The 12,784-nt window shown below is 39.1% G+C and overlaps 1 pseudogene; it reads right to left on the bottom strand.

The window, feature by feature from the left end:
* Positions 1-10,825: 10,825 nt before the first annotated feature.
* LOC149191960 (uncharacterized) lies at positions 10,826-11,680 on the bottom strand (annotated as a pseudogene).
* Positions 11,681-12,784: the final 1,104 nt, after the last annotated feature.

The raw sequence follows: 12,784 nt of genomic DNA, 5'->3' as shown, positions 1-12,784 counted from the left end.
TTATTTACCGGGGGGAATAGTTCATTTTTTAACAAGCTTAAACGCGGGTGGAAACATTTGCTCGGTCTGGGTTTATTTTTTAACGAGCTTGAAGCTCACGGTAAACACTGCTCGATTAATCCAGTCATATGATAAGAATGTCTCATATAAAAACGACAATTTTTAGAGTTTTTCCCCACATCCTTTCTTTATGTAAGTTAGGAAACGACTAATCCAAAAAACAGATAAATAATCGCTCTTTTCTTGCACTCCAAAAGGTTTGCATGCCCCCAGGTATAAAACAAAGTTTCAAGGTTACCTCTACTTCTCTCCGGCAAAACACTTGTTTTGACGAGAGAGGCCTACCTCTTACAGGTTACCTAAAGATTGTTCTATTCACGGCACAAACAAAACACTTCTTCGGCGATATCTACCTAGATAAACAAAGGCGAGTGGCGATGCTCGCCAACTCACATAACTTTGACAAGAGAATCTTGTTCCAGAATAACCCCCTCTTCCAATCACGGACGGGGGTACAGACTATTCATATTCTCCCGCGAAAACCTACCCTATACCCAAAGTTTTCCTGCTGAAGCAGACCAGGATGCATGCCCCCCGGTCAAGGTGGGGTTACATGTCATGAAATCGATGCCCCATTTGGCGAATGGCCCAACAACAACCATTGGCTGTAGGGGTGCGGGTGGTCTTCTGGTTTTGCTGTAAAAAATTTGACAAGCATGGCAACTTTTGACTGCGATTATGCAATCTTTGAACATTGTTGGCCAAAAGTATCCTGCTCGTAAATTTTTTTGTGCTGTAGCATATCCAGATTGATTCCCCCCACACGCGCCTGAATGACACTCATTCAGGGCTTTTTCGGCCTCCTCATGGGTGAGGCACCTTCTCAGAACTGTATCGATACCACGACAGTAAAGTGTATCACCAACGATCATGTAGTCTTTTGCTTGGTATCGAATACGTTTTTGTTCAGAGTGTGAGGTGTTTGGCCTAAATTTTTGGGTTTGGAGATAAATGATTATATCTCCATACCACTCATTGCTTGTAGATATCAGAAACAAACTCTCATCCACGATTGATTCTTCGGATGTTTCATCGTTGGACAACGATGGGAGATCGCATAATAATTCTGCGAAAACTAGAGCTTTCTTTGACTTGGATTTTACAAATTCTAGATCAAACTCTTGTAGGATTGCTATCCATTTTGAGTATTTGCCCCCCAGTAACTGTCGCGACAATATATAAGTCATGGGGTTGCAATCTGACAGAATGGTAGTTTTCCGAAAGAGGACATAGTGTCGAAATCTCTGTATCGCTTGAACAGCTGCAAGTGCTAGCTTTTCAACGTAAGAATATTTGCTTTCTGTATCATTTAAGTTTTTACTTAAATAATATATAGGATGCTCAACTCCATCGACTTCTTGAACTAAAACCATTGCAATGGTCGTATTTGCTGCAGCCAGATACAGGTTAAAGTCTCTTTGATAATCAGGGGCGTACATTAATGATGCTTTCATCAGGGAATCTTTTGAAGCATCAAAGGAAGCTTGTGCAACCTGATCCCAGACAAAGGGTACCTCCTTTTTCAAAAGACGTGTATAACCTTTAGCAAGTTCGGCGTAATTTGGAATGAACCTCCTCAGAAAGTTTGCTTTCCCTTGGAGTTTCTGAATCTGAAGCAAATTTGAAGGTGGAGGCAAATTTATGATTGCCTGGACCTTACATGGGTCGAGACAAATCCCATCCTTGGAGACTACAAAGCCAAGTAAACGACCAGAACTGACGCAAAATACACATTTGTGCGGATTGAGTTGTATCTTGTAGTGTCGGCAACGTAGAAATATCGCTCTTAAATGCTGCGGATGATCAGTCCGCTTTCGCGAATGAGCCGGAAGGTCGTCGAGGTATGGTTGAACGATGTTTTTGATGTCATGGAAGGCATAATTCATTGCCCTCTGAAACGTTGCCCCTGCGTTCTTTAAACCAAAGGGTAATTTTTGATATGCGAATGTGCCCCACGAACAAATAAATGCAGTCTTTGACTGGTCCTGTGGGCGGATATTTATTTGATTATACCCGGAGAATCCATCCATGAATGAAAAGATTTCGCATCCGGCGCATTCATCAATTATCTGGTCAATGAAGGGTGTAGGGTAGTTGTCTTTTGGACAAGCTTGATTTACATCCCTATAATCGACGCACACTCTAATTGTTCCTTGTTTTTTCATAACAGGGACAATGTTCGATACCCAATCGGTTAGAGGAACCGGGTAGATGAAACCAGCATGGAGAAGTTTTTCAACTTCTGCCTTAATGGCAGCGACTTTCTTGGGGTGCACCTGCCTTAGCCGTTGTCGTACTGGTTTGACATCTGGATACATCTTAATTTCGTGTTCAACGATACTCGAGTCAATGCCTGGCATTTCACTGTATGACCAAGCAAAGACATCTCTGAATTCGCGAAAAAGAGCATTATATATTTCCAGTTCTGAAGGAGAACAACATTTTCCAACATAAATATTCTCTAAAACATCTGTTTTGGTCGAGATATTTATGGCTATAGTCTCTTCAATGTTGGATAATTTTTGCTCGGAATCCACCGTATTTACAGTATTTGATAGAAAATCAAAGACTGAAGGATGATAAAGGTCATTTTGAGTATCTTCTCCACAATCTGGAAGAAGAGAACGATGGTGGGAATCATTCCATGGTGCTCCTTCGATTACCATTGATTGGACAATTCCTTCGTCGGTGACATGCACTCGCGACCAAGGATATGAAGGAGTACCATATTCTCTAGACCTATCTATCCAAATGCTTGATGAGCGTTGATTTGGGTTTGCCTCCCATGCTAGAAACATTGATTGCTATAATATTTCCGTTGGGCTTGGGGGAAAAACCACTGCATGATCCATGTCGATATCGTTTTCTGAGATCTTTGTAGAAGATATCATGTTGCAGGTTCCTATCGTTGCTACTTCCACCAGATTGATTGGAGGTGGAAGAGCGAAAGTTCCCATTAGTATAGGATCTTTTAGTAGGCCTACTCCGATATTCTGAAGTGAATGGGGGCTTCCATGGATCATGGGAATGCTTCCAGTAACTTGAGAACCATTGGGGAGGAAGTTTTGTTGATCGACGATTGTAATTCCTCCTTGAAAGGGAAATGCAATCTTTCTAAAATAGGTCGAAACAATAGCTGCCATGGCATAAATCCATGGTCTTCTTAGTAGGATGTTGTAATCAAGATTCCCATCGATGACTTCAACATCTATTTCTACCGTTTTCCCTCCTAGTTCGACTTTCAAATTATTTAGGATACCATATGGGGTATATGTCCTTTCGTCGAATGCTTTTAATGTCGTCGAAGATCACGACAAGGTTGGCGATCCTAAAGTTTTCGAGCAACTCATCGACATAATGCATGTAGATGCCCCCTCATCAATAATTGTTTGATGAACAATTTTGTTGAGGGCTTTCACTTGAATAAGGAAGGCTAGTTGAGCTGGCAACTGAGGATCGTATCCTTTATGATCGAAGGATACAAGATTGGAATCCTTTGGGTCAATCCCACAAATGGCTGATAATAAAGCCTGCCTTTGGGATGGGCAATTTTGTAGTACTTCAAGAGTCGACATAGCGGATGGCGATTGGGCCAAATCTTCCACTATGTTATAATGTTGTGCCGCTCTAGCGCGGAGATTAAATGTCGACTTGTGTACTACTCCCTTTGGCGGTTTTCTCGTTAATTTAGGAATGGTGGGTGGCACAACTTCTGTCGAAGTTGTTGTCGAACTACTTGGTTGATCTTTATCCTTGTTGTTCGACAGCTGTGGATTCCCATAATCTTTGTTCTTTGTCGATATCAAAGCATCATTTTGCTGTTTTGAAACCAACAACATTAGCACTTGAGACGGGGAAGCATTTCCACTTTCAACCAGATTTGTTCCTGGATTTGGAAACGGATCAGTTAACACTGCGGAGGTTTTTGAATTCTTTAAGAATTTCTTAAGCTTAGCTTTGTGTGGACAACTTGCGGTCCAATGATCCTCATCGCATATAAAGCATGGATTTTTTGGTTTCCTATCTCCAGGAGGGTTTGAAGAAGATTTTTCAGGTGATGATTCCTCCTGTTTCTTCTTCTTCCCTTTGCCTTTCTTCTTGCTCCCTGGTTGTTTGGTTTCTTTGCCTTTATCTGTCGATACGACATTTACTTCCGAAGCAAGAAGTTCATCTTTTGCATTTTGACCTGAAATCTTACGGGCCTTTTTGGATGTAGCCTTTGTCGATTTCGTGTCCGTCGTGCCAATCACGCCATCTCCGGCATGAGAGTCATTGTTTGATTTAGGAGGAGGAGGAATTGAGAATTCCGGTCTAGGGGCGTCAGGTATTTTGTCGTAGAGCGTGCCGAACTGAGTATAGATCAAGTCCAGATATTGTGCACGAGCGATAACTTGCTCTTCTGTTACGACTCCCCCCTTTGCCACATCTTCCGTGATGGAAGGCAGTAATGACTTGATAAACTATTCAGCTAATAGTTGATCGGGGACGTACGTCTTTACCATCCTATGACGACGTCGCCACTCATGTATATGATCAGATATGTGAGTGGTCGTTGTCTGTTTGAAGTTGGTAAGAAGTTCTGTTCCTGTTTCGTACCTTATTGGTAATTGAAAATGGGTTAAAAAGGTTGTGGCTAAGGTACTGAAGTTGTCGAACGAAGCTCTAGGCAATTCAATGTACCATTTTGCCGCCGAACCCGTTAACGTCCTCTGAAAGAGGCGAAGTCTTATCGAATCATCATTTAGGGTGTCTGATGAACACCATAGATGAAAGGTCATCACGTGATTCAATGGATCTTCACCCAGATTTCCATTAAATTTAGGAATATCTGATGGAAGTTTATGCGGAATCGTTGGCCACCAAGGGGCGTAAGCAATTGGATCGTTTGTTAACCGATTTAAATAAGGTAACTCTAAGGTTGCCACAAAGGGTAACTGCTGATTCAGGTTAGGTGAAGCATACCCAGGATAAGATGGGATTGCCTGAGCAGTTGGTCTTTGCATACCAACATAATGCATTTGATGCTGGTATATCTGGTAAGGTTGGTGGACATGACCATTGTAAAATGGTTGATTTTGACCGTTTTGAATGTACGACTATCCACTTTTCGCAAAGATTTGCTGCTCAGAACCTTGGTATACTTGTTGGAATTGTGGTTGTTGGTATTGCACCAGCCATGGTTGTGAAGCCATGTGTTGTTGCGCTACACTAACCGTTGGACCAAGGTGAGGGGTAATTGTACCTGTCTGTACCTGTGTCGCCCCACTAGCCAGCTATTGTGACAGTGTTGCAAGTTCAAACGCTGCCTGTTGTATGCCAACCTCAGGTTTCTCAGGTTGTAATGCAACAGCCCCTTGACCCTGCGACTCAACCACAATCGCCGACTAGTGGGGCGACATAGGTACAAACGGGTACAATTACCCCTCACCTTGGTCCAACGGTTAGTATAGCGCAACAATACATGGCTTCACAACCATGGCTGGTGCAATACCAACAACCGCAATTCCAACAAGTATACCAAGGTTCTGAGCAGCAAATCTTTGCGAACAGTGGACAGCCGTACATTCAAAACGGTCAAAATCCCCAGCGGAGTCGCCATTTTGTTACCGGGAAAAGTGTCTATTTAGAACGACTCTATCCCACTAAGGTGTGACAGTTACCTTAGAAACAAACAGATAAAACTACTTTTGTATTTCCTTTATGAATTAAAGATAGAGGGGGATAGAAAGAACCAACCTGTGTCTTGCGCTAATCCTTTGATCCAATCCCTCTCTTCTTTGACAGCTTCCAGCTACCTGCTTCCTTACTTGCCCAGCTTCACCAAGTTCCTGTAAGATCACAGAAGAAGAAAACTACACAAATACATGGATCTATATTCATAAACAGCTTAGGATCAGATTTAAGCTAAACATACAAATGTAACAAGCATCAATGATACACAAGCATGTAGGAAAAAACTCAAATAGTTTTATTGATATAACAAGAAAATCCAGGAGGAGTTACAACCGATGATTCCTGATCCAGCATCAACCTCCCAGCAAAGAAGCCCCTCTCCACCTCCAACAAAGCATAAATCACCCAATACTCTGATATCTATCTCAAAACCAACAACAATTCTTTGCAATGTACAAAATTCCAGCCTCTGGATCTCTGGGATGAGGGATCCATATATAGATGTATGCAAGGAGGATGAGTCAGCTTATGACTTGATTAGTGTCTTCTCTTTGTCAGTTCTTGCTTCCACTTGGAGACTGAAAGCCTCTTACTCATCCTTGGTCGAACTCAGTGAGGCAAGTGTCATTGGAGAAGATTCTGGAAGCTTCCATTGTCTTTCCACCTCGCGGAATGGCACTGCCATTTGTCATTTCCCCCTCAACGCACCCTGATAGTGCATTCAGGTGCGTTGCAACGCACCCAACTAGTGTATTTAGGTGCTATGCAACGCAGCTAGCTAGTGGAGCAGCTGAAATGATCCTGTTTTGACTTAGTCTGAGCAGTTTCTGGTGGAGAACTTTTGGGAGAAGCTGTAATTTGTTGACCTTGTTCCTTTAGGGGTTGGAACAACACTTTTAGGGACTTAGTAGCCCTTGGTTTATGGACATTTCATGTTTGGAGCTGCAAGGCACAAAAATGTCTATAACAAAAATGCATCAACAACCTGATGTGATACTGATATACCCTGTTGAACCTGCCTTCACAAGTGAAATATTTCATAATCATCTTCATCAAAGGAGTATATTTATCCAATAATTTCCTGCTAGGAAAGATATGATATGGAGTTTCCTTATACCATGGTTTCAAGAACACTTTGTAGTTTTCAATGTCCAAATCCATCCGCTTAAACTAAATCTCTCCTTGATTGGGGATACTAGTGACTGAAGCTATAAACTCTGCTGAGACTAGGAAGTCCATCCTTGCTATGGTGGTCTTGTTCTTCTTGAAATTGGTGGAAAATAGACTAGTCAACCCACAATGGTAGCCCACCTCTTGTACTTTCTCACAAAACCCTAGGCAACCTACTTTTTCAAATGACCTATTGATGAACTCTGAAGAATTGATCTATTGCATATAAGTTGGATCATATCATGAGACATGTCCCCCCTTGTCATACTTCTTATTTTCATTGGCCATGATGTTGGTTTTTCTTGACTGAAAACCCTTGCTTGATAGTGGAAAGGGTATGGGTTTAGGGTTGCAAAATAGGGAAAACAAAGTAGCTAGTTTAGGGAGGGAAATGGAGAGTATAGGAGTTAGAGAAAATTATAGGGAAAATTTAGGGGGTAGGGGTAGATGTTAGGGATAGTGAAATTCTTAGAATGGGAGAGGGAAGGAAGGGAAAAAGTGGAAAACATTGGAAAAACCTGGAAATGCAGCATGGGCTTGGGTTTTTGGGGAAAAATTGTGAGATAGGGAAAAATGGTATGGGAAATGGTTGGGAAGGCTCTATAAAGTGTATACAAGGTGTTTAGGTTTAAAACATAGGGGTTTTCTCATTGGAAGAAAGAAAAAAACAATGAAATATTAAAAACGCGGGATAAAACCCTAAGAGAGGCATTTCATCATTTTTTGAAGGAAATCACTGCATGAGAGGGTTGATGAATGTTTCACTTAATTTTTTAGGAGTGTTGAAAATTTATTGAATGAGAAATAACCTGTTTCTTGCTTGCTTTGACCTTCAAACTCAAAAAACAACGAATGTCTAGAAGCGCAGTGTGCAGGCAGCAAAAACGCAACAAGCTGATGACCGAGGTGTTTTGATGATGAAAATCGATTCTATGATGGCTGAGATGAGGCACAATGGTGGAGACAAGTTCTTGGAGGATGAAATTGGAGTTTTTAAATGCTTGGATGGTCTTTAAATAGCTTAAAACTCGATTTTTTTCTTTGGTGGTTGTGTGACATCACATGTACTTTTGAGAAATGACATGATGAGGTGATTGTACTGTAGCATAATTTCTTCACAAGGAAATGGTACCTTGATTATTTTTGTCCCTAAGTTGCTAAATCCCATGATGGTGACCCAAATTATGAACATGACTCTCTTTTTTCTTTTGATGACTGATATAATGATGACAATCAAAGGTGAATCCTAGACCATGACCTATATGATGGCACATTATCTCTTTTGATGACCTAGGATACCTAATTGATGACATGACCTTGAGCAAGTGGAGGGAGTAGGAATGACCTAGATAGTAACCAATGCCCATTTGACAACCAAGAGGTATCAAATTTTATTTGAAAATATAACAATTTGACCTAATAACCCTATCAACCACATAGAAAGAGTACATTTGATCACTGGAACTAATGGACACTAACATACTAAACCATATAACATCATTCCTCTAGTAGTTATAATCTTCATCAACCACATGTCCACAAATTACAAGTTCTCATTTATATAGCATTAAGGGTGTACAAAACCAAAATAACACCGAGTGCAATCCATCTCTTAAATGAAAATACACCAACAAATACATTCTGGATGGCCTTTATCATCCAAAAAAATCATGCCACAAAAAATTCCTACACATCATCAAAATAATTGCCTATATTTGGATCTCTATTATTAATATCACCCTCTAAGCATTAACATAAGATAGAAAAAACGTAGCATGTCAAGTCAAGATTTTGTTTGAGTGATAGGTACATTTTTAGTAGGGTCATGATAGAGGATTTTGAAAACCAATGTCACTAACATAAAGGTACATAGAGGGCTTGGTTCTCTTGATTAAATATGAGTTCTATACCCTAGTACATGAAAAATCCGAATGTAAACATTGCAATTCCCCCAATCCTGAAATCATGAAAAACTAATAAGTTTTTTGGATTTTGAGTGAGACCTAAAATTCTACTTTATCCATATGAAATCTAATGAGGTCGGAACCACTCTCAAACATTGAGTCATTTCATGGTAATATTAAAAATTTAAGTAAAACAATGAAAATGGAAGATAAGGGAGAATGCCACTTTTACTTTAAGAATTTAACATTACCATGAATTCCATGTCAATACTAGGGCCATAGGTTTGAATATTAGGCTACTATGGACCTAATATTGCCATAGATTTTCCTTCTCCCTCCCACTCTCGATACTGCCACAATACTCTTGAACCTCCATTTCTCCATCACACTTATTTTTTACCTCCGCATGGTCAGTGTAGTGTATAAACAATACCTTATAATACACATATTGCTATACAACATATAAAAACCATTTACCCCCTTATTATATACTCAATATATTATTTCATTTTTTCCTCATTTTTTATGCCCAAATATGAACGCACGTGATATGGTATTTCTTTGTCAGTGAATCCCCCGTGGTAAGAACACTATTTTTATTGATGATATATGTCAAATGTTATGGTTGTGAGATTATTGATGCTATATAATGTGTTGCTAATAAGATAAGCAAGGTTTGTATTACAAAGGCCATATTGGTTATTAGATATTGATGGCAATAGATGTATAATGCAATGATCAAGAGAAGTGACTAAACAACATAATATATCCTATTCAGTTATCTTATCTGAAGGGTGGTAGGGGTGTGCAAGTCATAGGTTGGAGTCTCCTTCAAGTTGGAGCCTGAGAACAGTTTGGGGTAGAAGGGTGGTGTTATGGAAGGTTGGAGTGTATGCATGGTGTCAGAGCATCCTTTCATTCAAAGTTGATAAAACAATGGCATTTAAGTGTCCATCCAGTTGGAGTTGGCAAATCAAGGCATTAGAGCATCCTTCTAGTTGGAGTTGGTAAATCACGGTGTTGGAGCTGATAAATTAGGGGGTTGGAGCCTCCTTATAATTGTAGCTATAGAATATTAGAAGTTGTAGCTTCCCATTACTGTAATCTTAAAGAACTATATCAAAAAGTTCGATGATTTTTCTCTCGGAAGGGTTTCCACCTAAAATATGTTGTGTACTATCTTTGACATTGTGCATTGTTGAATGGTGTTGTGATGTTGATTTATGTTTGATATGATGTTATTTAATGATATGAAGATTAAAATTAACTAAATTAAGTGAAATATTGATTCACCCCCTCTTAGTATTTCCAACAAATTACATTTAATATTGAGAAACTTCAATTACTAATTTAATTTGCTTGGAGAGATTATTCAAAAAATTTCTTACAATCCAATTTGAGGGCATTCAAACATTTTACTTTGGTTCAATGGAGCATGTGTAACTTACCTAAATAATGAGGTGAGATAGAATTAATTGTTATTAGATTGTAAACAATTATTTTTCAAATAAATGGATATTAGTATGGTACTTTTATTATGATGAATCATATAAATTATTGTTTATATTTAATATTTTTAATAAAAATAAAAATGATTATAGAATGCTTTTAAATTAAGAAATCGATAAAAATATTTTAAAATTTTAAAATTTTCAAAAATCGATTAGTCAATTACGTTATAAAGAATTTGGAAGGTCTTAAAAACATATCATTTACATTTGTTTTGGCATTGAAATACATTTTCAATTTCTTTTTGGTGTTCTAATTCAATCTATAGTCTTAAAAATTCTCATATGAATTTCACAAGATTAGTTGACCGACTAACAATGGAAGAAAATTCAGTGGACCCTAGTTGTTGAAAAGTATAATTCCAACATTCACAATTTTAGATCCATTTGCCAAAATCGGTTATAGTGATATGATAAGCCCATTTAGTGATGGGTAGTTTAGATGGTATGGAACAGTGACAAAAAAGTACACATCTTATCAAGCATAATAACTTATGTTATGGCCATGGGCTATGCCAGAAGCCATAAATATTTATGTCACCTGTTGCTGATCACGTAGCCGTTCATGCATTGCTCTTTTCCTCACGGCTAATGTCAGACATTTTACGTTTTCAATGCAATAATATATTAGTTTCTCCTTGTTCTGTAGAAACCTGCAACACTATTTTATGCAGTAACCATTGATTTAAAAATATTGCATTCATTCATATAATTTCTCCACTTTAATATACCTACCTTCAGAATAAGGATGGTTTTCTTTGACCCATTACAAGGATAGAAAATTGCAATGTTTTGGCCTAGAACACAATTGCACAGTCATTTTCTCCTTGCATTACCATCACTTCCATTTCCACCTGCGGATTTGACAAAACCACAGGTTGGAGTAATTTTATTTAAAACAAAGCCATAGCCATAACCAAGTAAAATAAATGGAACCATTTGAAGGAAGACTATGTTTTCTTTTCACTGACACACTTTATTTACTTGAATTCTTTCCCCTAATTCACTAATAAGATAATATGCAAGAGAATCCTATATTAAAAATCAAACTTAAATTGATATTCTTACCTTTGGTCTGCATGATCTATAGAGCATCTACATTGAGTTGACAAGATCTCATCCCCAAGTGTAGCAGTGCATGGTGAGGTTTTGTTTTTATTTCGAAGTTGTTTTATAGGCTCAGTAAAAAACATGGAGCAGAATGAGCGTATCAATGCAGTTGAGAAGGTGGAAGAGATCCCTTAACATGGAGATCTTGGCCTCCCAAGAGCCATACACAACTACCATCACCTTCTTCCTCATTATATCCTTGACTCCACTAATCATTGTCACCTTTGATAAGTCTTTCGAGTCCCACCATTCACAATCCCATCATAGATAATTCCATATGTCATATATGTCGAGGTCACAATTTTGAAGTCCACGATTTTGTAGGTCGGGGTCACCGTTTCCAAGGCCGAGCTCATAGTTCTCAAGGTAACACTTTATGAGTTCCCAAGGTCACAATTCCTAAGGAAACGGTCACAGTCTTGAGATCAAAGTTCTCAAGGTCACAACCCCTAGGTTATAATGGTCATAGTTCGTGAGGCCATAGTTCTAGAGGCTGAAGTCATAATTCCCTTAGGAGCTATGACCTTATCCTCAAGAACTATGATCTCAACCTCAGGAATTGTGACCTAAGGGGCTATGACCTGAGGAATTATGACCTTGGCCTTGATACTATGACCTCAAACTTGCGAATTCTAACCTTGAGAACTAAGTAATTGTGACCTCACAAACCATGACCTTGAGAGCTATGAACTCAATAGCTATTACCTTAGGAATTGTGACCTTGAGAACTATGAAAATTTCCTCTACCGGTCTACCCAAAGGTATGCTTGAGCAAGTTGATACATGCATGGGGTGTAATTTTGGAAAATACACCAAGTCTTCCTTTCACGATAGAGACGGTCGAGCATAGGCTATTCTAGGGCGAGTCCATTCAGATGTGTGTGGACCATTCTCGACAGTGTCCATGGCCAAACACAGGTATTATATTATATTTTTTGATGACTATTCTCGTAAGTGATGGATATTTTTTATACATAAAAAGGATCAAACCTTCACGAAGTTTTGTAAGTTTAAAGCATTGGTGGAGAAAGATTTGGGAAAGAAGATTAAAGCTCCACCAAGTGATAACGGTGGTGAGTATGTCTCAAACGAGTTTAAGAACTTGTGTGCAGTGAAAGGGATTAAACGGGAGTTGACAACACACAATAACCCTCAACAGAATGGGGTGACCGAGAGGAAGAACATAAGCATAGTAGGGGCAACAAGGGCAATGTTGCATGATCAGGGCCTACCACTACATTTGTGGGTTGAGGCATGCAACAAAGAAATTTATGTTCAAAACCGTAGCCCACATCAGATACTTGAGATGAAGACACCAGAGGAGGCTTATTCTGGTAAGAGGCTAGATGTTGGTCACTT

The sequence above is a fragment of the Pinus tabuliformis genome, chromosome 2_2 (genome assembly GCF_031772625.1).
Source record: "Pinus tabuliformis cultivar Carrire ecotype Pingquan chromosome 2_2, CPIR1, whole genome shotgun sequence".
Taxonomy (NCBI): Eukaryota; Viridiplantae; Streptophyta; class Pinopsida; order Pinales; family Pinaceae; genus Pinus; species Pinus tabuliformis.
This window is presented reverse-complemented; position numbering and strand designations above follow the sequence as displayed.